A 27,157-nucleotide genomic window follows, 5' to 3' on the forward strand; every position below is an offset into this window, starting at 1 on the left:
TGGCAATCACAGAGGTCAGACATTTCTTGTAGTTGGCCACCAGGTTTGCACACAACTCAGGAGGGATTTTGTCCCACTCCTCTTTGCAGATCTTCTCCAAGTCATTAAGGTTTCGAGGCTGATGTTTGGCAATTCGAACCTTCAGGTCCCTCCACAGATTTTCTATGGGATTAAGGTCAGGAGACTGGCTAGGCCACTCCAGGACCTTAATGTGCTTCTTCTTGAGCCACTCCTTTGTTGCCTTGGCCGTGTGTTTTGGGTCATTGTCATGCTGGAATACCCATCCATGACCCATTTTCAATGCCTTGGCTGAGGGAAGGAGGTTCTCACCCAAGTTTTGACGGTACATGGCCCCGTCCATCGTCCCTTTGATGCGGTGAAGTTGTTCTGTCCACCTAGCAGAAAAACAAAGCATAATGTTTCCACCTCCATGTTTGACGGTGGGGATGGTTTTTTTGGGGTCATAGTCAGCATTCCTCCTCCTCCAAACACGGCAAGTTGAGTTGATGGCAAAGAGGTCGATTTTGGTCTCATCTGACCACAGCACTTTCACCCAGTTCTCCTCTGAATCATTCAGATGTTCATTGGCAAACTTCAGACGGCCCTGTATATGTGCTTTCTTGAGCAGGGGGACCTTGCGGGCGCTGCAGAATTTTAGTCCTCCACGGCGTAGTGTGTTACCAATTGTTTTCTTGGTGACTATGGTCACAGCTGACTTGAGATCATTGACAAGATCCTCCCGTGTATTTCTGGGCTGATTCCTCACCGTTCTCATGATCATTGCAACTCCACGAGGTGAGATCTTGCATGGAGCCCCAGGCCGAGGGAGATTGACAGTTATTTTGTGTTTCTTCCATTTGCGAATAATCGCACCAACTGTTGTCAACCTCTCACCAAGCTGCTTGGCGATGGTCTTGTAGCCCATTCCAACCTTGTGTATGATAATATATATATATATATATATATATATATATATATATATATATATATATATACAGTGGGGTTTTCCTACTTACAAAGCATGTAGTGGTCTGTAATTTTTATCATAGGTACACTTCAACTGTGAGAGACGGAATCTAAAACAAAAATCCAGAAAATCACATTGTATGATTTTTAAGTAATTAATTTGCATTTTATTGCATGACGTAAGTATTTGATCACCTACCAACCATAAGAATTCCGGCTCTCACAGACCTGTTAGTTTTTCTTTAAGAAGCCCTCCTGTTCTCCACTCATTACCTGTATTAACTGCACCTGTTTGAACTCGTTACCTGTATAAAAGACACCTGTCCACACACTTAATAAAAACAGACTCCAACCTCTCCACAATGGCCAAGACCAGATAGCTGTGTAAGGACATCAGGGATAAAATTGTAGACCTGCACAAGGCTGGGATGGGCTACAGGACAATAGGCACGCAGCTTGGTGAGAAGGCAACAACTGTTGGCGCAATTATTAGACAATGGAAGAAGATTCAGATGACGGTCAATCACCCTCGGTCTGGGGCTCCATGCAAGATCTCACCTCGTGGGGCATCAATGATCATGAGGAATGTGAGGGATCAGCCCAGAACTACACGGCAGGACCTGGTCAATGACCTGAAGAGAGCTGGGACCACAGTCTCAAAGAAAACCATTAGTAACACACTACGCCGCCATGGATTAAAATCCTGCAGCGCACGCAAAGTCCCCCTGCTCAAGCCAGCGCATGTCCAGGCCCGTATGAAGTTTGCCAATGACCATCTGGATGATCCAGAGGAGGAATGGGAGAAGGTCATGTGGTCTGATGAGACAAAAATAGAGCTTTTTGGTCTAAACTCCACTCGCCGTGTTTGGAGGAAGAAGAAGGATGAGTACAACCCCAAGAACACCTATCCCAACCGTGAAGCATGGAGGTGGAAACATCATTCTTTGGGGATGCTTTTCTGCAAAGGGGACATGATGACTGCACCGTATTGAGGGGAGGATGGATGGGGCCATGTATCGCGAGATCTTGGCCAACAACCTCCTTCCCTCAGTAAGAGCCTTGAAGATGGGTCGTGGCTGGGTCTTCCAGCATGACAACGACCCGAAACACACAGGCAGGGCAACTAAGGAGTGGCTCCGTAAGAAGCATCTCAAGGTCCTTGAGTGGCCTAGCCAGTCTCCAGACCTGAACCCAATAGAACATCTTTGGAGGGAGCTGAAAGTCCGTATTGCCCAGCAACAGCCCTGAAACCTGAAGGATCTGGAGAAGGTCTGTATGGAGGAGTTGGCCAAAATCCCTGCTGCAGTGTGTGCAAACCTGGTCAAGACCTACAGGAAACGTATGGTCTCTGTAATTGCAAACAAAGGTTTCTGTACCAAATATTAAGTTCTGCTTTTCTGATGTATCAAATACTTATGTCATGAAATAAAATGCAAATTAATTACTTAAAAATCATACAATGTGTACCTATGATAAAAATTACAGACCTCTACATGCTTTGTAAGTAGGAAAACCTGCAAAATCGGCAGTGTATCAAATACTTGTTCTCCCCACTGTATATATATATATATATATATATATATATATATATATATATATATATACAGTACAATAAAAAGAAACTACTAACGCTTATAATAAATACTACATTTCCACAATACTTGCATATTGTGTGTTTGGGTGGTGCAGTGAGGTGTTCAGAGTCACTTTGATACCAGGGGAGATTGTTGTTATGGGACCTGTCACATATCCTCTTGACAGTCATCAACTTCTTTGTATCCAATTGGTATTGTCTGTGAGAGAAAGACGAAAACGTTCATGGGCAATATTTGTGTACTGTCTGTATTCCTACTGTAGCATCATTGTGTAGAATATATCCCACAGACACACGTTAGCTAGCTAGCTACAACACACATGTATAGTTACTCCAAGACTAATACTGTATGAGTCATAAAGCTAAAGTCATTCCTTTACTCTCCGCCATCATCAAATAAAATTCTCCAGTTTAGCTAACTAGCTAAACCATTAGACTACATTAAATTTTAGGTATAGGAAACACAGCTGGCTAGCTAGCTAGCTAGATAACTTGGCTAGCTTGGCTTGTAGTGGTACTAGCAAGCCCCGTTATGGCCAAATCGATCACCAAATTGTATTGTATTGAACTACACTGCCTCATGTAAAAAGAGAGGTTACAGTATATTGCTAGCTAGCTACCGACAACAAAACAATTTACTTGTTTGTCATTTGCCCTCCTGAGTCCTGGTCCAGCTGGTGTAGACTGCCGCCACTGCTTGCTGGTCTCACAATTATTTTTCTCACTGTCTCAACTCCTCCTCAGTGTATTCCGGCTCAAATAAATAGGGCTGCATGTTCCTATGTAAAAGAACATCAAAAAATGTTTTGTCGTCCAGCTCTTCTTGGAAAGAGGACTCATCAGAAGCAGCCATTGTAGCTAATTATTTCGCAATCTCGGATAGACAGTGCACGGTAACAAAGCTCCAGTGAACCTGTAAACTAGTACCTCCCCCGTTTTGGAAAGCCTGCCTTCGATGGTGGGAACAAGGAAGTAGAGATCCTGTCAGCCTGTAGTCTTTACAAAGCCAGGGAAAATGAGTCAACACAAATATCCTGCAATGTCCTGACAGATAGGAACATCGTTGAGATAAGTCCAATGGCTCTATTGAACAAGGAGAACCCCATATCTACTCGCTGCTAATGTGGCCACAATAATTGCTACAAAACATGACTCCATTCATTTTTTGATCAGACAGTAGGCTCAATCAACCAATGACATCATTGGTTGAACTCTCCCGCCACGAAAATTCTAAAATACAGCTATGATGCATAATTATGTCTGAAACACCCTCTCATCAATCAGAATTATGTAGGGAGAAAGAAAAAACACCCCAAATAGTGCCTAGCGGTGAAGTTTCCTTTTAACATGTCACTTTTCTGGTCCTCTTGCCTACCTCTCCTCCATTCCCCTCCCTGTTTTTATCTCCCACTCCCCCCTCCATCAACATTTATCTACATTAAGCCCATTTTCTCACTGGCCTGATGGCTCTCAGATGAAGCGACTATTGGGGTCTGAACCAAATGAAGACTGAAATACTATTTCCTGGTTGCTACACTTAGTTTTCTCTAGCTATCGCTCAGTGCTGCTGAGTGATGTATGTTGTTGTTCTAGTTCTTGTTTTCTAATTTGATCATATTGATGTGTCAACTTGTATTCAGTCAGTAGATTTTGTTAGAGTTCCTACTTATATTTCTCATTAAAAGCCATTCATGTGAATGTTATTCCTCCTGAATAAATATCGTACACAGATAGAAATAGACAGGAAGAAAAACAGATGAAGAGAGTGAGAAAAAAGTAAGAGAGAGAAGTCCCTTGGGTAACATATGACTCCATCATGGCCGTACGCCATGCCTCTCATTGGCTCTTTTCTGAGCGATGTATTCTTTGCAGGAAAGTCAAGAGGTAACCTTTCTCTCTCATTCCTTCCCTCTCTCATTCTCTATCTCCATTTAACATAGTGATGGAATAGTGGGGGCCCTTGGGAGGCTACAATGACAGACAGGCGCCACGTCTGCCTGTCTCTGCCCTATTAGAGGAGATAAGATTCCAGCAATGAGTGTTTTGGAGCTTTAAAAAAAAAATAATGCTACGGTTGTTTATCAATCAATTATTATTATTATTTTTTTTTTTTTACCTTTATTTAACCAGGTAAACCAGTTGAGAACAGGTTCTCATTTACAACTGCGACCTGGCCAAGATAAAGCAAAGCAGTGCAATAAAAACAACACAGAGTTACATATGGGGTAAAAAAACATAAAGTCAAAAATACAACAGAAAATATATATACAGTGTGTGCAAATGTAGCAAGTTATGGAGGTAAGGCAATAAATAGGCTATAGTGCAGAATAATTACAATAGTATTAACACTGGAATGCTAGATGTGCAAGAGATTATGTGCAAATAGAGATACTGGGGTGCAAAAGAGCAAAATAAATAACAATATAGGGATGAGGTAGTTGGGTGGGCTAATTTCAGATGGGCTGTGTACAGGTGCAGTGATCGGTAAGGTGCTCTGACAACTGATGCTTAAAGTTATTGAGGGAGATAAGAGTCTCCAGCTTCAGAGATTTTTGCAATTCGTTCCAGTTATTGGCAGCAGAGAACTGGAAGGAATGGCGGCCAAAGGAGGTGTTGGCTTTGGGAATGACCAGTGAGATATACCTGCTGGAGCGCAGACTACGGGTGGGTGCTGCTATGGTGACCAATGAGCTAAGATAAAGGCGGGGATTTGCCTAGCAGTGATTTATAGATGGCCTGGAGCCAGTGGGTTTGACGACGAACATGTAGTGAGGACCAGCCAACAAGAGCGTACAGGTCACAGTGGTGGGTAGTGTATGGGGCTTTGGAGACAAAACGGATGGCACTGTGATAGACTACATCCAATTTGCTGAGTAGAGTATTGGAGGCTATTTTGTAAATGACATCGCCGAAGTCGAGGATCGGTAGGATAGTCAGTTTTACGAGGGCATGTTTGGCAGCATGAGAAAAGGAGGCTTTGTTGCGAAATAGGAAGCCGATTCTAGATTTAACTTTGGATTGGAGATTCTTTATGTGAGTCTGGAAGTTGAGTTTACAGTCTAACCAGACACCTAGGTATTTGTAGTTGTCCACATACTCTAGGTCAGACCCGTCGAGAGTGGTGATTCTAGTCGGGTGGGCGGGTGCCAGCAGCGTTCGATTGAAAAGCATGCATTTAGTTTTACTAGTGTTTAAGAGCAGTTGGTGGCTACTGAAGGATTGTTGTATGGCATTGAAGCTCGTTTGGAGGTTTGTTAACACAGTGTCCAATGAAGGGCCAGATGTATACAAAATGGTGTCGTCTGCGTAGAGGTGGATCTGAGAGTCACCAGCAGCAAGAGCGACATCATTGATATACACAGAGAAAAGTGTCGGCCCAAGAATTGAACCCTGTGGCACCCCCATAGAGACTGCCATAGGTCCAGACAACAGGCCCTCCGATTTGACACACTGAACTCTATCCAGGCGAGGCAGTCATTTGAGAAACCAAGGCTATTTAGTCTGCCAATAAGAATGCGGTGGTTGACAGAGTCGAAAGCCTTGGCCAGGTCGATGAAGACGGCTGCCCAGTACTGTCTATTATCAATCGCGGTTATAATATCGTTTATGACCTTGAGCGTGGCTGAAGTGCACCCGTGACCAGCTCGGAAACCGGATTGCATAGCGGAGAAGGTACGGTGGTATTCGAAATGGTCGGTGATCTGTTTGTTAACTTGGCTTTCAAATACTTTCGAAAGGCAGGGCAGGATGGATATAGGTCTGTAGCAGTTTGGATCTAGAGTGTCACCCCCTTTGAAGAGGGGGATGACCACGGCAGCTTTCCAATCTCTGGGGATCTCAGACGTTATGAAAGAGAGGTTGAACAGACTAGTAATAGGGGTAGTGACAATTTCGGCGGCTAGTTTTAGAAAGAAAGGGTCCAGATTGTCTAGCCCAGCTGATTTGTAGGGGTCCAGATTTTGCAGCACTTTCAAAACATCAGCTGTCTGAATTTGTGTGAAGGAGAAGCGGGGGGGCATGGGCAAGTTGCAGCAGAGGGTGCAGAGTTGGTGGCCGGGTTAGTGGTAGCCAGATGGAAAGCATGGCCAGCTGTAGCAAAATGCTTGTTGAAATTCTCGATTATTGTAGATTTATCGGTGGTGATAGTGTTTCCTAGCCTCAGTGCAGTGGGCAGCTGGGAGGAAGTGCTCTTATTCTCCATGGACTTTACAGTGTCCCAAAACCTTTTGGAGTTAGTGCTACAGGATGCAAATTTCTGTTTGAAAAAAGTTAGCCTTTGCTTTCCTGACTGCTTGTGTATATTGGTTCCTAACTTCCCTGAAAAGTTGCATATCGCGGGGGGCTATTTGATGCTAATGCTGTACGCTACAGGATGTTTTTGTGCTGGTCAAGGGCAGTCAAGTCTGAGGAGAACCAGGGGCTATATCGGTTCTTAGTTCTGTATTTTTGAATGGGGCATGTTTATTTAAGATTGAGAGGAAATTACTTTTAAGGAACAACCAGGCATCCTCTACTGACGGAATGAGATCTATATCCATCCAGGATACCTGGGCCAGGTCAATTAGGGAAGGCATGCTCGCTAAAGTGTTTTAGGGAGCGTTTGACAGTGATGAGGGGTGGTCGTTTGACCGCTGGACCCGTTACGGACGCAGGCAATAAGGCAGTGATTGCTGAGATCCTGGTTGAAGACAGCTGAGGTGTATTTAGAGGGTATGTTAGTCAGGATGATATCTATGAGGGTACCCATGTTTACGGATTTAGGGTTGTACCTGGTAGGTTCGTTGATAATTTGCGTGAGGTTGAGGGCATCTAGCTTGGATTGTAGGATGGCTGGGGTATTAAGCATATCCCAATTTAGGTCACCAAGCAGTACAAACTCTGAGGATAAATGGGGGCAATCAATTCACATATGGTGTCCAGGGCACAGCTGGGGGCTGAGGGGGGTCTGTAGCAAGCGGCAACAGTGAGAGACTTATTTCTGGAAGATGGATTTTTAGAAGTAGAAGCTCAAACTGTTTGGGCACAGACCTGGATAGTATGATAGAGCTCTGCAGGCTATCTCTACAGTAGATTGCAACTCCACCCCCTTTGGCAGTTCTATCTAGACGGAAAATGTTATAGTTGGGGATGGAAATTTCAGAATTTTTGGTGGCCTTCCTGAGCCAGGATTCAGACACTGCTAGAACATCAGGGTTGGCAGAGTGTGCTAACGCAGTGAATAACTCAAACTTAGGAAGTAGACTTCTGATATTTATGTGCAAGAAACCAAGACTGTTGCGATTACAGAAGTCATCAAATGATAGCGCCTGGGGAGTAGGAGTGATACTGAGGGCTGCAGGGCCTGGGTTAGCCTCTACATCACCAGAGGAACAGAGGAGGACTAGAATAAGGATACGGCTAAAGGCTTTAAGAACTGGTCTTCTAGTGCGTTGGGTACATAGAATAAAGGGGCCAGATTTCCGGGTGTTATAGAAAAGATTCAGGGCATTATGTACAGACAAGGATATGGAAGGATATGAGTAAGTGGAGGTAAACCTAAGCGTTGGGTAACAATGAAAGAGATAGCATCGCTGGAGGCATCAATTGAGTCGGTCTCCCGCGTGTATAGGGGAGGGGCAAAGGAGCTATCTAAGGCAGGTTTAGCTAGGCTGGGGGGTCTACAGTGATATAGTAAAATTAGAAATAACCGAAACAACAATAAACTAACCATGTTTGGGCTGAGGCTAAACATAAACAGGATGTAGTACCGTAAAAAGGAACAGTCCAGCAGACAACAGCTGTATAGCTGAGTTATCATAAGGTCCGGTGGTAAACTAGTGAGTAAGATGCCACGGCTAGCGTGTGCTAGCGGGCCGGGGCTAGCAGATGGATGGAATCTTCGTGGTTAACGTCGTAACCACATCAGACGATTTCGTCGGCAGACCAGTCGTGTAGGATCGGCGGGGCTCCGTGTCAACACTAGGTGGTCCCGTCCGGTTGACAGAGAGAGGTAGATAGCCGGGAGATGGGCCTAGCTCAGGATGATTAGCCAGACCACAGCGTCCGCTTTTGTTGTAGCTAGCTGATAGCGACGAATCCGGAGTTAAAGGTCCAGTGATTCAGTGATTCCGGCGGAAAAACTGATATGTTCTGGGTCGATAACGCGCTGTGCAGACTGGCCGAATATCCAGTGATTAATGTCCAGTGATTAAAATTAATCCGCGAGAAAAAATCCAATGTTCTGGGTGAAATACCGCTAGCTGAGGCTAATAGCAAGTAGCTAGTTAGCTGGCTAGCTGCCTAGCTAGTTTCAACTGGAGATTCTAGATTCTAGATAAAGGTAAGTCAATAATAGAATCCGTTCCACATTGAGTGAGGCGGGTTGCAGGAAAGTATATTTTGTAGAAGGATGAAAAGTCTGATATGGAAATATGTACGAAAAATACAGAAAAATAGGGTATTTACAGGCTATTTACAGACATACGATAAAAACACAACTGCACTACTACGCCATCTTGGAAAACATGTATCAATCAAATGTATTTATAGAGCCCTTTTTACAACAGCAATTGTCAAAGTGCTTATACAGAAACCGAGCCTAAAACCCCAGAGAGCAAGTAATGCAGATGTAGAGGCACGGTGGCTAGGAAAAACACCCTAGAAAGGCAGGAACCTAGGAAGAAACCTAGAGAGGAACCAGGCTCTGAGGGGTGGCCAGTCTTCTTCTGGCTGCAGGCAGAACAGCAGAAACTGGGTCAGGAGCACGACCAGGTGGACTAGGGATGGGGACAGCCAGGAGTCGTCAGGCCAGGTAGTCCTGAGGCATGGTCCTAGAGCTCAGGTCCTCCGGGACGAGAGAGAGAGAGAGAGAGAGAGAGAGAGAGAGAGAGAGAGAGAGAGAGAGAGAGAGAGAGAGAGAGAGAGAGAGAGAGAGAGAGAGAGAGAGAGAGAGAGAGAGAGAGAGAGAGAGAGAGAGAGAGAGAGAGAGAGAGATGGGAGAATTAGAGGGAGCACAGGACACCAGATAAGACAGGATAATTATATCAGATATAACAGACTGACCCTAGCCCCCCAGCACATAGACTATTGCAGCATAGATACAGGAGACTGAGACGGGGGGTCGGGGGACACTGTGGCCCCGTCCAAAATTACCCCCTGACATGGACAACCAGGCAGGATATAACCCCACCCACTTTGGCAAAGCACAGCCCCCACACCACTAAAGGAATCTCAACAGGCCACTAACTTACTACCCTGAGACAAGGCCGAGTGTAGCCCACAAAGATCTCCCCACCGCACAAGCCCAAGGACAGGAAGGATGGAAGAGCGTGAGCAAGCCAGTGACTCAGCCCCTGTAATAGGGTCAGTGGAAGAGAATCCCAGTGGAGAACGGGGAGCCGGCCAGGCAGAGACAGCAAGGGTGGTTCGTCATGCCAGTGCCTTGCCATTCGCCTTCGCAACCCTAGCCCAGTCTACACTCAATCATAGGACCTACTGAAAAGATGAGTCTTCAGTAAAGACTTAAAGGTTGAGACCGAGTCTACGTCTCTCACATGGATCGGCAGACCATTCCATAAAAATTTAGCTCTATAGGAGAAAGCCCTGCCTGAAATTCTAGGAACAATAAGTAGGCCTGTGTCTTGTGACCGTAGGGTACGTGTAGGTAGGTACGGCAGAACCAAATCGGCGAGATAGGTAGGAGCAAGTCCATGTAATGCTTTGTAGGTTAGCAATAAAACCCTGAAACCAGCCATAGCCTTAACAGGAAGCCAGTGTAGGGAGGCTAGCACTTGGGTAACATGATCCAATTTGTTTTACGAAGATGAAAAAAGGCTGCTCTTGAAATATTTGGTATATGTTTGTCGAATGAGAGACCAGAGTCCAGAGTAACACCGAGTGCCTTCAGTTTTATTTGAGACGACTGTACAACCATAGAGATTCATTTTCAGATCTGAAAGCAGATCTCTTTGTTTCTTAGGACTTAGAACTAGTATCTCTGTTTTATCTGAGTTTAAAAGTAAAACATTTGCCGCTATCCACTTCCTTATGTCTGAAATACAGCCTTCCATGGTAAAAATGACGAAAATGTAAATGAAGGCAATATTGGGGTTTCACAATGTTTTATCAAAATGTACAGCTGTGTGTCCTCTGCATAGCAGTGCAAGTTGACATTGTGTTTCTGAATGACATCACCAAGAGGTAGCATATATAGTGAAAACAATAGTGGTCCTAGAACGGATCCTTGAGGAACACCAAAATGTGCCATTGATTTGTCAGAGGACAAACCATCCACAGAGACGAACTGATATCTTTCCGACAGATAGGATATAAACCAGGCAAGAACATGTCCACAAAGACCAATTACGGTTTCCAATCTGTCCAAAAGAATGTGGTGATCGATGGTGTTGAAAGCGGCACTAATGTCTAGGAGTACAAGGATAGACGCAGAGCCTTGGTCTGACGCCATTAAAAGGTAATTTACCACCTTGACAAGTGTGGTCTGAATACCACGATGGGGTATAAAATGAGGCTGGAGCGTTTTGTATACAGTGAGTTGCTGAGCAACAGCTTTTTCTAACATTTTTGAGAGAAATGGGAGATTCGATATAGGCTGATTCATTTTTTTAAATGTTCATCACTGCTGAAGTGAAGTGAAGGCCAACCTCACTTGGCGAATGTTGCTTTTTATTTAGCTTTGCGACAGTATATATTTAGCTGCCCAGTGACACAAGCCTACCAGACGAGCTAAACCACCTCTATGCTCGCTTCGAGGCAAGCAACACTGAAGCATGCATGAGAGCACCAGCTGTTCCGGATGACTATGTGATCACGCTCTCCGTAGCCGATGTGAGTAAGACTTTTAAGCAGGTCAACATTCACAAGGCCGCAGGGCCAAACGGATTACCAGGACGTGTACTCCGAGCATGTGCTGACCAACTGGCAAGTGTCTTCACTGACATTTTCAACATGTCCCTGACTGAGTCTGTAATACCAACATGTTTCAAGCAGACCACCATAGTCCCCGTGCCCAAGAACTCTAAGATAACCTGCCTAAATGACTACCGACCCGTAGCACTGACGTCTGTAGCCATGAAGTGCTTTGAAAGACTGGTCATGGCTCACATCAACAGCATAATCCCAGAAACCCTAGACCCACTCCAATTTGCATACCGCCCCAACAGATCCACAGATGATGCAATCTCTATCGCACTCCACACTGCCCTTTCCCACCTGGACAAGAGGAACACCTACGTGAGAATGCTATTCATTGACTACAGCTCAGCATTCAACACCATATTGCCCTCTAAGCTCATCACTAAGCTAAGGATCCTGGGACTAAACACCTCCCTCTGCAACTGGATCCTGGACTTCCTGACGGGCCGCCCCCAGGTGGTAAGGGTAGGTAACAACACATCTGCCACACTGATCCTCAACACGGGGGCCCCTCAGGGGTGCGTGCTCAGTCCCCTCCTGTACTCTCTGTTCACCCATGACTGCATGGCCAGGCACGACTCCAACACCATCATTAAGTTTGCAGACGACACAACAGTGGTAGGCCTGATCACCGACAACGATGAGACAGCCTATAGGGAGGAGGTCAGAGATCTGGCCGTGTGGTGCCAGGACAACAACCTCTCCCTCAACGTGACCAAGACAAAGGAGATGATTGTGGACTACAGGAAAAAAAAGAGGACTGAGCACGCCCCCATTCTCATCGACGGGGCTGTAGTGGAACAGGTTGAGAGCTTCAAGTTCCTTGGTGTCCACATCACCAACGAACTATCATGGTCCAAACACACCAAGACAGTCGTGAAGAGGGCACGACAAAGCCTATTCCCCCTCAGGAGACTAAAAGATTTGGCATGGGTCCTCAGATCCTCAAAAAATTCTACAGCTGCACCATCGAGAGCATCCTGACTGGTTGCATCACCGCCTGGTATGGCAACTGCTTGGCCTCTGACCGCAAGGCACTACAGAGGGTAGTGCGTACGGCCCAGTACATCACTGGGGCAAAGCTCCCTGCCATTCAGGACCTCTATACCAGGCGGTGTCAGAGGAAGGCCCTCAAAATTGTCAAAGACTCCAGCCACCCTAGTCATAGACTGTTCTCTCTGCTACCGCACGGCAAGCGGTACCGGAGTGCCAAGTCTAGGTCCAAAAGACTTCTCAACAGCTTCTACCCCCAAGCCATAAGACTCCTGAACAGCTAATCATGGCTACCCGGACTATTTGCACTGCCCCCCCACCCCATCCTTTTTACGCTGCTGCTACTCTGTTAAGTATTTATGCATAGTCACTTTAACTCTACCCACATGTACATATTACCTCAACTACCTCAACTAGCCGATGCCCCCGCACATTGACTCTGCAACGGTACCCCCCTGTATATATAGCCTCCCTACTGTCACTTTATTTTACTGTATATATAGCCTCCCTACTGTCACTTTATTTTACTTCTGCTCTTTTTTTCTCAACACTTTTTTTGTTGTTGTTTTATTCTTACTTTTTTTGTTTAAAATAAATGCACTGTTGGTTAAGGGCTGTAAGTAAGCATTTCACTGTAATGTCTGCACCTGTTGTATTCGGCGCATGTGACCAATAAAATTTGATTTGATTTGATTTATAAAAAATGTATGATATTCTATTCTCCTCAATCAGGTTGGAAAAATAGGCTGATCGGGCAGCAGTGAGGGCTTTTTGATATTGCACGATACTGTCTTTCCAGGCTAGTTGGAAGACTTCCAATTTGGTGGAGCGCCATTTCCATTCCAATTTTCTGGAAGCTTGCTTCAGGGCTCGGGTATTTTCTGTATACCAGGGAGCTAGTTTTTTCTAGGGTCTAGGGTATTATGCAAGATTAAGTTTAGATCCTCGGTTAGGTGGTTAAGTTATCTTTGTAGGTTGAGTCTGGAAGGGCATCAAGGAATCTTTGGGTCTTCCGAGAATTTATAGCGCAGCTTTTGATAATCCTTGTTTGGAGTATAAGCAAATTATTTGTTGCGATTGCAAACGTAATAAGATGGTGGTCCGATTGTCCAGAATTATGAGGAAAAACATTTAGATCCAGAACATCTATTCCACGGGACAAAACTATTTTATTTTTATTTTAATTTTTTCGGGGGTATATCATCTTTAATATTGCAGATAGATTGTAACTTCCATCAATGTAATTGTCTGCATCACTTCCAATCCCCCATATGTTTTTTTTTTCTCTCGCATATATACATATACAGTGAGGGAAAAAATTATTTGATCCCCTGCTGATTTTGTACGTTTGCCCACTGACAAAGAAATGATCAGTCTATAATTTTAATGGTAGGTTTATTTGAACAGTGAGAGACAGAATAACAATAACAAAATCCAGAAAAACGCATGTCAAAAATGTTATGAATTGATTTGCATTTTAATGAGGGAAATAAGTATTTGACCCCTTCTCAGAAAGATTTCTGGCTCCCAGGTGTTTTTTATATAGGTAACGAGCTAAGATTAGGAGCACACTCTTAAAGGGAGTGCTCCTAATCTCAGTTTGTTACCTGTATAAAAGACACCTGTCCACAGAAGCAATCAATCAATCAGATTCCAAACTCTCCCACCATGGCCAAGACCAAAGAGCTCTCCAAGGATGTCAAGGGACAAGATTGTAGACCTACACAAGGCTGGAATGGGCTACAAGACCATCGCCAAGCAGCTTGGTGAGAAGGTGACAACAGTTGGTGCAATTTTTCGCAAATGGAAGAATCACAAAATAACTGTCAATCTCCCTCGGCCTGGGGCTCCATGCAAGATCTCACTTCGTGGAGTTGCAATGATCATGAGAACGGTGAGGAATCAGCCCAGAACTACACGGGAGGATCTTGTCAATGACCTCAAGGCAGCTCGGACCATAGTCACCAAGAAAACAATTGGTAACTACGCCGTGAAGGACTGAAATCCTGCAGCGCCCGCAAGGTCCCCCTGCTGAAGAAAGCACATATACAGGGCCGTCTGAAGTTTGCCAATTAATATCTGAATGATTCAGAGGAGAACTGGGTGAAAGTGTTGTGGTCAGATGAGACCAAAATCGAGCTCTTTGGCATCAACTCAACTCGCCGTGTTTGGAGGAGGAGGAATGCTGCCTGTGACCCCAAGTACACCATCCCCACCGTCAAACATGGAGGTGGAAACATTATGCTTTGGGGGTGTTTTTCTTCTAAGGGGACAGGACAACTTCACCGCATCAAAGGGACGATGGACGGGTCCATGTACCATCAAATCTTGGGTGAGAACCTCCTACCCTCAGCCAGGGCATTGAAAATGCGTTGTGGATGGGTATTCCAGCATGACAATGACCCAAAACACACGGCCAAGGCAACAAAGGAGTGGCTCAAGAAGATCACATTAAGGTCCTGGAGTGGCCTAGCCAGTCTCCAGACCTTAATCCCATAGAAAATCTGTGGAGGGAGCTGAAGGTATATATATACACATACATACATACATACATATATACATACATACATATCCTTTAAAAATATATATATTTCCCTTTATTACTTTCCAGCCCCACCATCACCCTCCCCAATTGGAGTAAACCAGCGAACAACAACGCTTAGGCCTCTACTTCATGCTTATACATACTATATACATTTTATGGACACAGTCACTAATTATATTTTGTTTGTTTTTACTCCTGAACTTCCTCCGATCATTTTCATGATGTCCATCTGGTATGCTTCTATATGCCATATCTTTCTAACTGTGCTCTTTCACAAAAGCTCACAATATATAACCTATATACTAATATGGACACAGCATGTCTTACACTAGTTATCTTGTTGTTATTAGTTGTTGTTATTAGTCCCATCCTTCAGCTCCATTCAACACCTCCCATCTATCTCTCAACCCATCCATATTGGATTTCTATTTGCCATATATTTTTCAAGTGTACTGTGATGTTTTAAAAAAGTTCTGAACCTTTCTATTCTCATTGTTTCTACAGTTTGTGAATTGAAAATATACATCTTTGCTAAAAGTATTATTATATAATTGATCAATTGACTATGACTTTTCAGATCACCCAGTAGTGCTATCTGCAGGGTCAGCTCCATGCAAATATTGCAATCCTTCAGCCATTCCTGGACCTGTGTCCAGAAACAAGCTACAAATGGACAGTACCAAAACAAATGATCTAATGATTCTGTCTCTTCGCAGCAAAATCTGCAGAGCTGGGAAGATTGTATCCCCCATACAAATAACATTCTATTGAAAAATTATAAGTTTTGAATCCGACGTCGTTTTGCGTATCAGTTCATAAACACTATGCCATGGAATCGGTACGTCAAAAATCTCTTCCCAACTATTTTGCAATCTATATGGGACGGCTGTCAATCTTTTGGTCCTTAAATGAAACTGATCAACTTTTTTATTTATCACACTTTTCTTTAACCAATTATGTTCTTTAATGCAAGGCCGACAGACAAGTTCCTTACTTTTTCCTCCTTCCACTTTCCTCTTCCATTTTTGCGGTAATGCTGCAGTTATTTGATTGTAATTTTGGGTAGAGCAGACATTTCCATATGTTTTTGTTAGCTGCATGTGCAACGTAACTCTACCATTCCTACCGATAATATCGTTTACGAAGATTATACCTTATTTAATGTTTTTTTTTATCAATTAGTATATTTTAGTTTAACCACAATATTTGTTGCAATATTTGTTCTGTCATTTCTGGAGGATTAAATTGAAATTGCAACCAACTTTCTATGGCTTGTTTTAGAAATAGTGTTATTTGGGAGATGATTTCCTTTTCAAATACCTGAAAGTGAGGGGTTGTAATCTGAATAAAGGGAAAAAGTCCCTTCTTGAACACTGGGTGAGACAATCTTACTAGTTTGCTAGAGAACCAGTTTGGATTTAAGTATAATTTTTGTATGACTGAAGCTTTTAGTGATAGGTCTAATGCTTTAATATTTAATAATTTATGTCCTCCTAATTCATATTCATTATATAAATAGGCCCATTTAATTTTGTCTGGCTTGCTGTTCCAAATGAAATGGAATAGTTTTTTTCTCATATAATTTAAAAAACTGTTCGCTAGGCGTAGGGAAGACCATAAGCAAATAGGTAAACTGGGATAATACTAAAAAGTTAATCAGTGTGATTTTTCCACAAATTGACAGGTATTTACCTTTCCATGGTAGCAAGATCTTATCTATTTTTGCTAACTTTCTATTTTTTTGGAGTGAGATCATTTATTTCATTTGGGATAGGTATTCCGAGTATATCCACATCACCATCAGACCATTTTATTGGTAAACTACATGGTAATGTAAAACTTTTATTTTTTAGTGATCCAATACGTAATATAGTACATTTATCATAATTTGGTTGTAATCCAGAGAGGTTAGAAAATGTATCTAGATCCTCTATGAGGCTGTGGAGGGATTCAAGTTGTGGATTTAAAAGAAAACATTAATCATCAGCGTACAATGAAACCTTTGTTTTTAAGCCCTGGATTTCTAATCCCTTGATATTATTGTTGGATCTGATTTTAATAGCTAACATCTCGATGGCAATAATAAATAGATATGCCGACAGTGGACAACCTTGTTTTACTCCTCTTGACAGTTTAAAACTTTCTGAGAAATAGCCATTATTTACTATTTTACACCTAGGGTTACTATACATGATTTTAACCCAATTTATAAGAGATTGTCCAAAATTGAAATGCTCCAGGCATTTATATATAAACCCCAGTCTTGTTTCCAGTACTTGCCTTATATTATCTCCAATTTATTGCCCATGTAAAAAACCTGTCTGATTAGAATTAATAATGTCTGACAATACCTTTTTAATTCTATGCGCTATACATTTTGCTAGAATTTTTGCATCACAACACTGAAGTGTAAGGGGCCGCCAATATTTTTAATGGACTGGATCTTAATATTTTCCACTTGTATCCTGTTTCAGTAATAATGAAATCAGGCCTTCTTCTTGAGTGTCTGATATCTACCATTTACATACAGTGAGGGAAAAAAGTATTTGATCCCCTGCTGATTTTGTACGTTTGCCCACTGACAAAGACATGATCAGTCTATAAATTGAATGGTAGGTTTATTTGAACATTGAGAGACAGAATAACAACAAAAAAATCCAGAAAAACGCATGTCAAAAAATTATATAAATTGATTTGCATTTTAATGAGGGAAATAAGTATTTGACCCCTCTGCAAAACATGACTTAGTACTTGGTGGCAAAACCCTTGTTGGCAATCACAGAGGTCAGACATTTCTTGTAGTTGGCCACCAGGTTTGCACACATCTCAGGAGGGATTTTGTCCCACTCCTCTTTGCAGATCTTCTCCAAGTCATTAAGGTTTCGAGGCCGACGTTTGGCAACTCGAACCTTCAGCTCCCTCCACAGATTTTCTATGGGATTAAGGTCTGGAGACTGGCTAGGCCACTCCAGGACCTTAATGTGCTTCTTCTTGAGCCACTCCTTTGTTGCCTTGGCCGTGTGTTTTGGGTCATTGTCATGCTGGAATACCCATCCACGACCCATTTTCAATGCCCTGGCTGAGGGAAGGAGGTTCTCATCCAAGATTTGATGGTACATGGCGCTGTCCATCGTCCCTTTGATGCGGTGAAGTTGTCCTGTCCCCTTAGCAGAAAAACACCCCCAAAGCATAATGTTTCCACCTCCATGTTTGACGGTGGGGATGGTGTTCTTGGGGTCATAGGCAGCATTCCTCCTCCTCCAAACACGGCGAGTTGAGTTGATGCCAAAGAGCTTGATTTTGGTCTCATCTGACCACAACACTTTCACCCAGTTCTCCTCTGAATCATTCATATATTAATTGGCAAACTTCAGACGGGCCTGTATATGTGCTTTCTTGAGCAGGGGGACCTTGCTGGGCGCTGCAGGATTTCAGTCCTTTACGGCGTAGTGTGTTACCAATTGTTTTCTTGGTGACTATGGTCCCAGCTGCCTTGAGATCATTGACAAGATCCTCCCGTGTAGTTCTGGGCTGATTCCTCAACGTTCTCATGATCATTGCAACTCCACGAGGTGAGATCTTGCATGGAGCCCCAGGCCGAGGGAGATTTACAGTGCTTTTGTGTTTCTTCCATTTGCGAATAATCGCACCAACTGTTGTCACCTTCTCTCCAAGCTGCTTGGCGATGGTCTTGTAGCCCATTCCAGCCTTGTGTAGGTCTACAATATTGTCCCTGACATCTTTGGAGAGCTCTTTGGTCTTGGCCATGGTGGAGAGTTTGGAATCTGATTGATTGATTGCTTCTGTGGACAGGTGTCTTTTATACAGGTAACAAACTGAGATTAGGAGCAATCCCTTTAAGAGTATGCTCCTAATCTCAGCTCGTTACCTGTATAAAAGACACCTGGGAGCCAGAAATCTTTCTGATTGAGAGGGGGTCAAATACTTATTTCCCTCATTAAAATGCAAATCAATATGTAACATTTTTGACATGCATTTTTCTGGATTTTGTTGTTGTTATTCTGTCTCTCACTGTTCAAATAAACCTACCATTAAAATTATAGACTGATTATTTTTTTTGTCAGTGGGCAAACGTACATAATCAGCAGGGGATCAAATCCTTTTTTCCCTCACTGTATCTGTTCTGTTAGACCTTATATTTTCTTTGTTAGTGTGGACTCTTTTGACCTAAATTGCTTTTGTTTTCTAGATGAGTACTGAATTGCATGGCCTCTAAAGGCACATTTAAAAGTGTCCCATACAATAAGGGGATTTGCTGTACCTATGTTATGTCGGAAAAAATCAATTATAAAGTCCTCTGTCCTAGTTAAAAACAAGTTATCATCCAATAGGCTTTGATTACATTTCCAATATCCTCGCCCACGTGGAAATTCAGTAAGAGTAAAGTATATGCCAATTATATGATGGTCCGACCGCATTCTGTCCCCTATCAACACTTTTTAAACTTTTCGTGCCAACGAGAATGACATAAGAAAGTAGTCAAGACGACTAGCTTGATTGAGTCTCCGCCATGTTCATCTCACTAGATCAGGATATTTAATCCTCCATATATCTACTAGTTCTAACGTATCCATGACATTCACGATTTCCTTAAGAGCATGAGGGTGATTGTTTGTAGTGTGATTTCATTTACGGTAAATTGAGCTATTTAAAATGGTATTATAATCTCCCACCATAATAATAGAGTCTTGAATTGCTTGCAACGTCTATCATTTATTATATATATTTTCAAAGAAGTGTGGATCATCATTATGTGGTCCGTAAATGTTAATGAGCCATGTTTGTTTATGGTCCAATAACATATTTAAAATAATCCATCTACCTTGCGTATCTGTTTGGACAATTTGCACATTCGGATCGAAATTACTGTTAATTAATGTCATCACCCCATTTGAGTTTCTTAGCCCATGGGATAAGTATATTTCGCCCCCCCCATTCCTTTTTCCACGCAACTTCATCTAGAATTGTTGAATGGGTTTCCTGTAAACAATAGATATTATATTCCTTCTCTTTGAGCCATGTAAATATTCTTCTTCTTTTGTTATTATCTGCTAAGCCATTACAAGTATAACTGGCTATACTTATTTCACCACAAAGTTTCAAATCTATTTGTCATTATATATGTTTGTAAATTTACCAATAGAAAATACCATAGTGATTGAGTGTCCATATAGCTATACCATAATATTTGCAATGTTACTAAATAACCCTCCAATTGTTCTCCACTAATTCCCCCGCTAAAACCCCTCCCCATCCCAAGTTGGGCCGTCATCCCAGGGATCAGCATACCACCCCTGTCCCCCCGGATCCCTATGCCCCCGAGGGGCCAGGACCCATCCATCCTTGGTTGGAGTATAAGCAAATTATTTGTTGCGATATCAAACGTAATAAGATGGTGTTCCGATTGACCAGAATTATGAGGAAAAACATTTAGATCCAGAGCATCTATTCCACGGGACAAAACTAGATTTAGGGTATGATTTTGGCAATGCGTAGGTCCCGAGACATGTTCAATAAAACCCACTGAGTCGATGATGGCTTCGAAAGCCCTTTGGAGTGGGTCTGTGGAGTTCTTCATGTGAATATTGAAGTCACCAAAAATTTGAATAGTTTCTGCCATGACTACAAGGGCCGATAGGAATTTAGGGAACTCAGTCAGGAATGCTGTATACGGACCAGGAGGCCTGTAAACAGTAGCTGTAAAAAAGGATTGTGTAGGCTGCATAGATTTCATGACTAGAATCTAAAAAAAAAAATTTGCTGTCAAAAATGGTAGCAACACCTCCGCCTTTGCGGAATGAGCGGGGTATATGGTCACTAGTGTAACCAGGAGGACAGGCCTCATTTAACTCAGTAAATCCATCAGGCTTAAGTCATGTTTCAGACAGGTCAATCACATCACGTTTATGATTAGTGATTAGTTCATTGACTATGACTGCCTTGTAAGTGAGGGATCTAACATTAAGTAGTCCTAATTTGAGTTGTGAGGTATTATCAAATTTTTTCTCCAAAATGACAGGGATGGAGGAGGTCTTTATTCCAGGGGGGTGGGATAAGACTAGACACCGTCTCCATCCTTTTATCCCAGTTAAAGGACAAGTTCACTTATTTTAAACCAAATCGAAAACATGTATATAAATGGCATGTTATAGAGGTGTCCAGGAACTTATTTTTGAAATTTCACAAGGTTTTGAGAAACTTACCCCACCAGCAATATACTTTCTCATGCTTGTTCTACAGTTGCAGGGGCAGAGATAAAACATGAACAAAGCCTCCAAAAAAAAAAATTATACGTCATTTTAGAAATGGCAATGCTCTCAGTATAGTCATCCGCAACGTTATATTCTGTTTTTTTGGACTCGAGCGATACATTTCCGTGTGCAAGCATGCGTGGGCTTTCTCGTTCTCATTGTGGTGATACGAGAAAGCACACACATACTCAAACATGGAAATGCACGAGGAAGTCTATTGCTGTTGGGTTAAGTTTCTCAAACCCCCCAAAAATAGAGATTTAAAAAAAGTTAATTTGTCCTTTAAGAGAGATAAAGGCAACCATGGTGCTAATAACCAATATACATACACACACTGAATGACAGAGGTAGACTGAGCGGTGTGGTCAATAAGGATCTTGGTGGTGTGATGGGGATGTCGATATGTAAGGCTTCTGGAGCTGACGGTAGAAATGGAGACTCCAAATAGCTCAAACAAGGGAAACTTTGTTTTAATTAGGCATTTTGGAGGAGACTGTGGAAGTGGACAGTATATTCCCTTGAGATCATTATGTAGTTTTGAATTCAATAGTTAAAACACTTGGGTATTGTGGAGTTCTATTATGGATAGTTATAAACTAGATAAGCCTGCAGCTACCATATCAGAGTCAATAGCTGTCATATACTGTAGCTGTTACAGTAGCATTTTTCTTTCGAAGAAGAAGAAAATGAGGAAACCAGTAGTTATGTATTATATTATTTTGTGTTTCTCTACTGTTCCTGAAATATAATCCTATAAATCAATGGCTCCTCTTATTATTTGTTCAAGCTAGATCAAACTCAGTTATTCTGTGTTCATCTCTGTGCTGAGACACAGACGCACACACAAGTGCAATCTAAATGTACTGGAAAGTGTTACAAATAAATACATATATTGTAAATTGTTTTAGACATTACATCTTGTAGCATTTTTACCTCCCTTATCTGTTATCTGCATGTCACAAAGGACATGGTTGTGTTTGTGTCTGAGGTCTTTCATATGACCTCTGTATGCAGAGATGTGTGTAGTAGAAGTGTTCCTCTTTAGTAAAGGGCCTGGAGATAGTTCTAAGTCCCCAGAGTACCTGCCCACTCATGGGGAAAATAGCCCCATATGAAGCAGGGAGAAAGCAGTGACATTTAACACACACACACACACACACACACACACACACACACACACACACACACACACACACACACACACAAGGACCATATGGATACAGTTGAAGTCTGAAGTTTACATACACTTAGGTTGGAGTCATTAAAACTCGTTTTTCAACCACTCCACAAATTTCTTGTTAACAAACTATAGTTTTGGCAAGTCGGTTAGGAAATCTACTTTGTGCATGACCAAGTAATTTTTCCAACAAATTGTTTACAGACAGATTATTTCACTTATAATTTACTGTATCACAATTCCAGTGGGTCAGAAGTTTACATACACTAAGTTGACTGTGCCTTTAAACAGCTTGGAAAATTCAAAAAAATGATGTCATTGCTTTAGAAGCTTCTGATAGGCTTATTGACATCATTTGAGTCAATTGGAGGTGTACCTGTGGATGTATTTCAAGGCCTACCTTCAAACTCAGTGCCTCTTTGCCTGACATCATGGGAAAATCGAAAGAAATCAGCCAAGACCTCCGAAAAAATATTGTAGACCTCCACAAGTCTGGACCTCCACAAGCATACTTCCAAAGTTGTGGCAAAATGGCTTAAGGACAACAAAGTCAAGGGATTGGAGTGGCCTTCACAAAGCCCTGACCTCAATCCTATAGAACATTTGTGGGCAGAACTGAAACGTTTTACCCAAGTTAAACAATTTAAAGGCAATGCTACCAAATACTAATTGAGTGTATGTAAACTTCTGACCCACTGGGAATGTGATGAAAGAAATAAAAGCTGAAATAAATCATTCTCAAAATAAAGTGGTGATCCTAACTGACCTAAGACAGGGAATTTTTACTAGGATTAAATGTCAGGAATTGTGAAAAACTGAGTTTAAAGGTATTTGGCTAAGGTGTATGTAAACTTCCGACTTCAACTGTATGTAGACTAGATTGTTATAAACATTGACCAGGTGCAAAGAAAACAGGCTGATCTTCATCATTATACGAATGGCATTCCTAATGAAAGCATGGTAAAGCTTGATACAACACCCCTTCCCACTCTATCACACACTAAAATATATACCCAGTCTTATACAATTTCATTAAAAGTGTGTACATTGATATATTTATGTTATAGAACAAACATCGTATTGTAATAGAGTTTAATAGACAATCTAATATTGATAGCAGCGTCCCACCCACATACCATATTAATTCCCTATATAAGCACAGTAAGATGAATACACTGTCTTTGGAAGTCAGAGAAGCATGTAGACTTTCTTTGTACAGTGATAGAATATAAAGTATGAGTATGATAGTCCCCTGTTCAGCAGCGTAATCTGAAGGTCTTCAAGAAGAAGCAGAGACTGGACAATTAGAAAGGAGCTTTGAAGGATAAAGAAACATACACAGATAAAGTAACATCAAATCATCACTATCCCTTTGTCTGTATTTTCCATTTGGACATAGTGTTTGTACAATCACAGAATGTATTGACATTGATCTAAATATGTTTTTGGTTTATGTTTGGGCTTACATTGTCAGTAATGACAGACAAATGCTTCCTCACAGAATCCACATTACTGACATTGATGCTGCTTTGTCAACGTCACGGTAGGCGTGTATAAACATGTGTTTACCCAAAGTATACTTTGATTGTTACATTCTCACCATGCTTTCCATAAGCACTGATACATACACGGCATGAAAAACCTGACTTTTCAAACTACACTGATGTTGTTTTTTAATCTCTTTCGAACTCAACAATTCCTGTTCAATTCGAGAGAAAATAAAGGGGGAATGCGCAAGGGAGCGCTCAATATTTCATAACACTATCAGCCTTCAATGTTCAGAGTTGGGCTTGTGATGAAATTCCCATGTCTTAAAATAACCCATGAAGTTTTGGTTCAGGATTTTGATCTCCCATTCCTCTTTCTCGTTCTTCTCTCCTGTGTTACTGATGCCCTTCATTGTCAATGGAAGTTGTAAGGTCTCCTGCACTGGAAGGTCCACTCTGTTGCACAGTGTGTTGCAACATTCTTCATCAATAATACTAGACAATAGGCAATACTTCAGTGTATGATTGTGTGTCATATTAAAGCAGAGAACAAAGACTACATTAAAGCACAGAACAAAGACTCCATGATCCTTACAAACTTTTTGTAGAAATGGGTTAGTTTGAATAGTGGACTACAGGGCATAGTGCTAAAAGGGATTAACTTAGTGAAATAAAGCGTTGCTATAATTAGCCAATTCATTCATTCAAATGTCCTAGTCTTATAGAAAGTGGAAAAAGTTTGTGATTGGAACAAACCAAACAAACCAAATAACATTTTAAAATTAACATGATTTGTAATGGGCTAGTAATTAAAGTGGTTTATATTACTTTTGAAACTATCTGTCCATTCAAATTTTGGCCCAACATTGTTGTAATAGCCTGTAGGCAACAGGAGGGCTGTGCAGAGAGGGCATGCTGCATGTGGATGACTGAGCTATGCTCTGTGTTTAGATACAGACCTGGTGTCTGGCCTAAGGCCAGCTCTTTGTCATGTCAGCTTGGTCCCCGGGCTATTACCAAAGATATGCCAGTTCTTTGTCCAGCTAGCAGCTGTGATTAAGAATTTAACAGGAAAGAAAAACTTTTACTTCCCCAGTAAGGTGAAAAGGTAGCCAAAACAGAGTGATGGTCTTGATGCTGTAGCTGTATGACATGATTGGATTCAGTGAGGTGGTTAAACTAATAGAATGTGTATTATCTGCTTTCCTTGCCTGTCATCCTGTCAAACCAGAGAGATTCAAGGTCAAACTGGCATTAATGGCTTTGTATTGGTTGCATAATGCATTATATTGCACTAGGTGAAGCACAGTGAAGGCACATGATGATGTGGATTTGTTTCTGTGAAAGATTAGAAAAATAATGTTTCACTGCAGATCTAGCTATTATATTTCTCTCAGATAAATGTAATCATGTTTTTGTTTTATTTGTAACCCTTGCAGTGCATTTTCATCTTCATTAAATCAAATCAAATCAAATCAAATCAAATTTTATTGGTCACATGCGCCGAATACAACAGGTGCAGACATTACAGTGAAATGCTTACTTACAGCCCTTAACCAACAGTGCATTTATTTTAAACAAAAAAAGTAAGAATAAAACAACAACAAAAAAGTGTTGAGAAAAAAAGAGCAGAAGTAAAAATAAAGTGACAGTAGGGAGGCTATATATACAATAGAATAAAGTGACAGTAGGGAGGCTATATATACAGGGGGGTACCGCTGCATAGTCAATGTGCGGGGGCACCGGCTAGTTGAGGTAGTTGAGGTAATATGTACATGTGGGTAGAGTTAAAGTGACTATGCATAAATACTTAACAGAGTAGCAGCAGCGTAAAAGTATGGGGTGGGGGGCAGTGCAAATAGTCCGGGTAGCCATGATTAGCTGTTCAGGAGTCTTATGGCTTGGGGGTAGAAGCTGTTGAGAAGTCTTTGGACCTAGACTTGGCACTCCGGTACCGCTTGCCGTGCGGTAGCAGAGAGAACAGTCTATGACTAGGGTGACTGGAGTCTTTGACAATTTTGAGGGCCTTCCTCTGACACCGCCTGGTATAGAGGTCCTGGATGGCAGGGAGCTTTGCCCCTGTGATGTACTGGGTCGCACGCATCTACCCTCTGTAGTGCCTTGCGGTCAGAGGCCAAGCAGTTGCCATACCAGGCGGTGATGCAACCAGTCAGGATGCTCTCGATGGTGCAGCTGTAGAATTTTTTTGAGGATCTGAGGACCCATGCCAAATCTTTTTAGTCTCCTGAGGGGGAATAGGCTTTGTCGTGCCTCTTCACGACTGTCTTGGTGTGTTTGGACCATGATAGTTCGTTGGTGATGTGGACACCAAGGAACTTGAAGCTCTCAACCTGTTCCACTACAGCCCCGTCGATGAGAATGGGGGGCGTGCTCAGTCCTCTTTTTTTTCCTGTAGTCCACAATCATCTCCTTTGTCTTGGTCACGTTGAGGGAGAGGTTGTTGTCCTGGCACCACACGGCCAGATCTCTGACCTCCTCCCTATAGGCTGTCTCATCGTTGTCGGTGATCAGGCTACCACTGTTGTGTCGTCGGCAAACTTAATGATGGTGTTGGAGTCGTGCCTGGCCATGCAGTCATGGGTGAACAGAGAGTACAGGAGGGGACTGAGCACGCACCCCTGAGGGGCCCCCCGTGTTGAGGATCAGTGTGGCAGATGTGTTGTTACCTACCCTTACCACCTGGGGGCGGCCCGTCAGGAAGTCCAGGATCCAGTTGCAGAGGGAGGTGTTTAGTCCCAGGATCCTTAGCTTAGTGATGAGCTTTGAGGGCACTATGGTGTTGAATGCTGAGCTGTAGTCAATGAATAGCATTCTCACGAGGTGTTCCTCTTGTCCAGGTGGGAAAGGGCAGTGTGGAGTGCGATAGAGATTGCATCATCTGTGGATCTGTTTGGGGCGGTATGCAAATTGGAGTGGGTCTAGGGTTTCTGGGATTATGCTGTTGATGTGAGCCATGACCAGTCTTTCAAAGCACTTCATGGCTACAGACGTCAGTGCCACTGGGGTCGGTAGTCATTTAGGCAGGTTATCTTAGAGTTCTTGGGCACGGGGACTATGGTGGTCTGCTTGAAACATGTTGGTATTACAGACTCAGTCAGGGACATGTTGAAAATGTCAGTGAAGACATTGCACAGTTGGTCAGCACATGCTCGGAGTACACGTCCTGGTAATCCGTCTGGCCCCTGCGGC

At 42.4% G+C, this 27,157-nt stretch overlaps 1 protein-coding gene across 2 annotated transcripts in view; it reads left to right on the plus strand.

Moving 5' to 3' along the window:
* The window catches only part of LOC121571305 (glutamate receptor ionotropic, delta-1-like), a 515,242-nt gene that overhangs the window by 448,814 nt on the left and 39,271 nt on the right, over positions 1-27,157 (plus strand). The window lies entirely within an intron of this gene.

The sequence above is a fragment of the Coregonus clupeaformis genome, chromosome 1 (genome assembly GCF_020615455.1).
Source record: "Coregonus clupeaformis isolate EN_2021a chromosome 1, ASM2061545v1, whole genome shotgun sequence".
Lineage (NCBI taxonomy): Eukaryota > Metazoa > Chordata > Actinopteri > Salmoniformes > Salmonidae > Coregonus > Coregonus clupeaformis.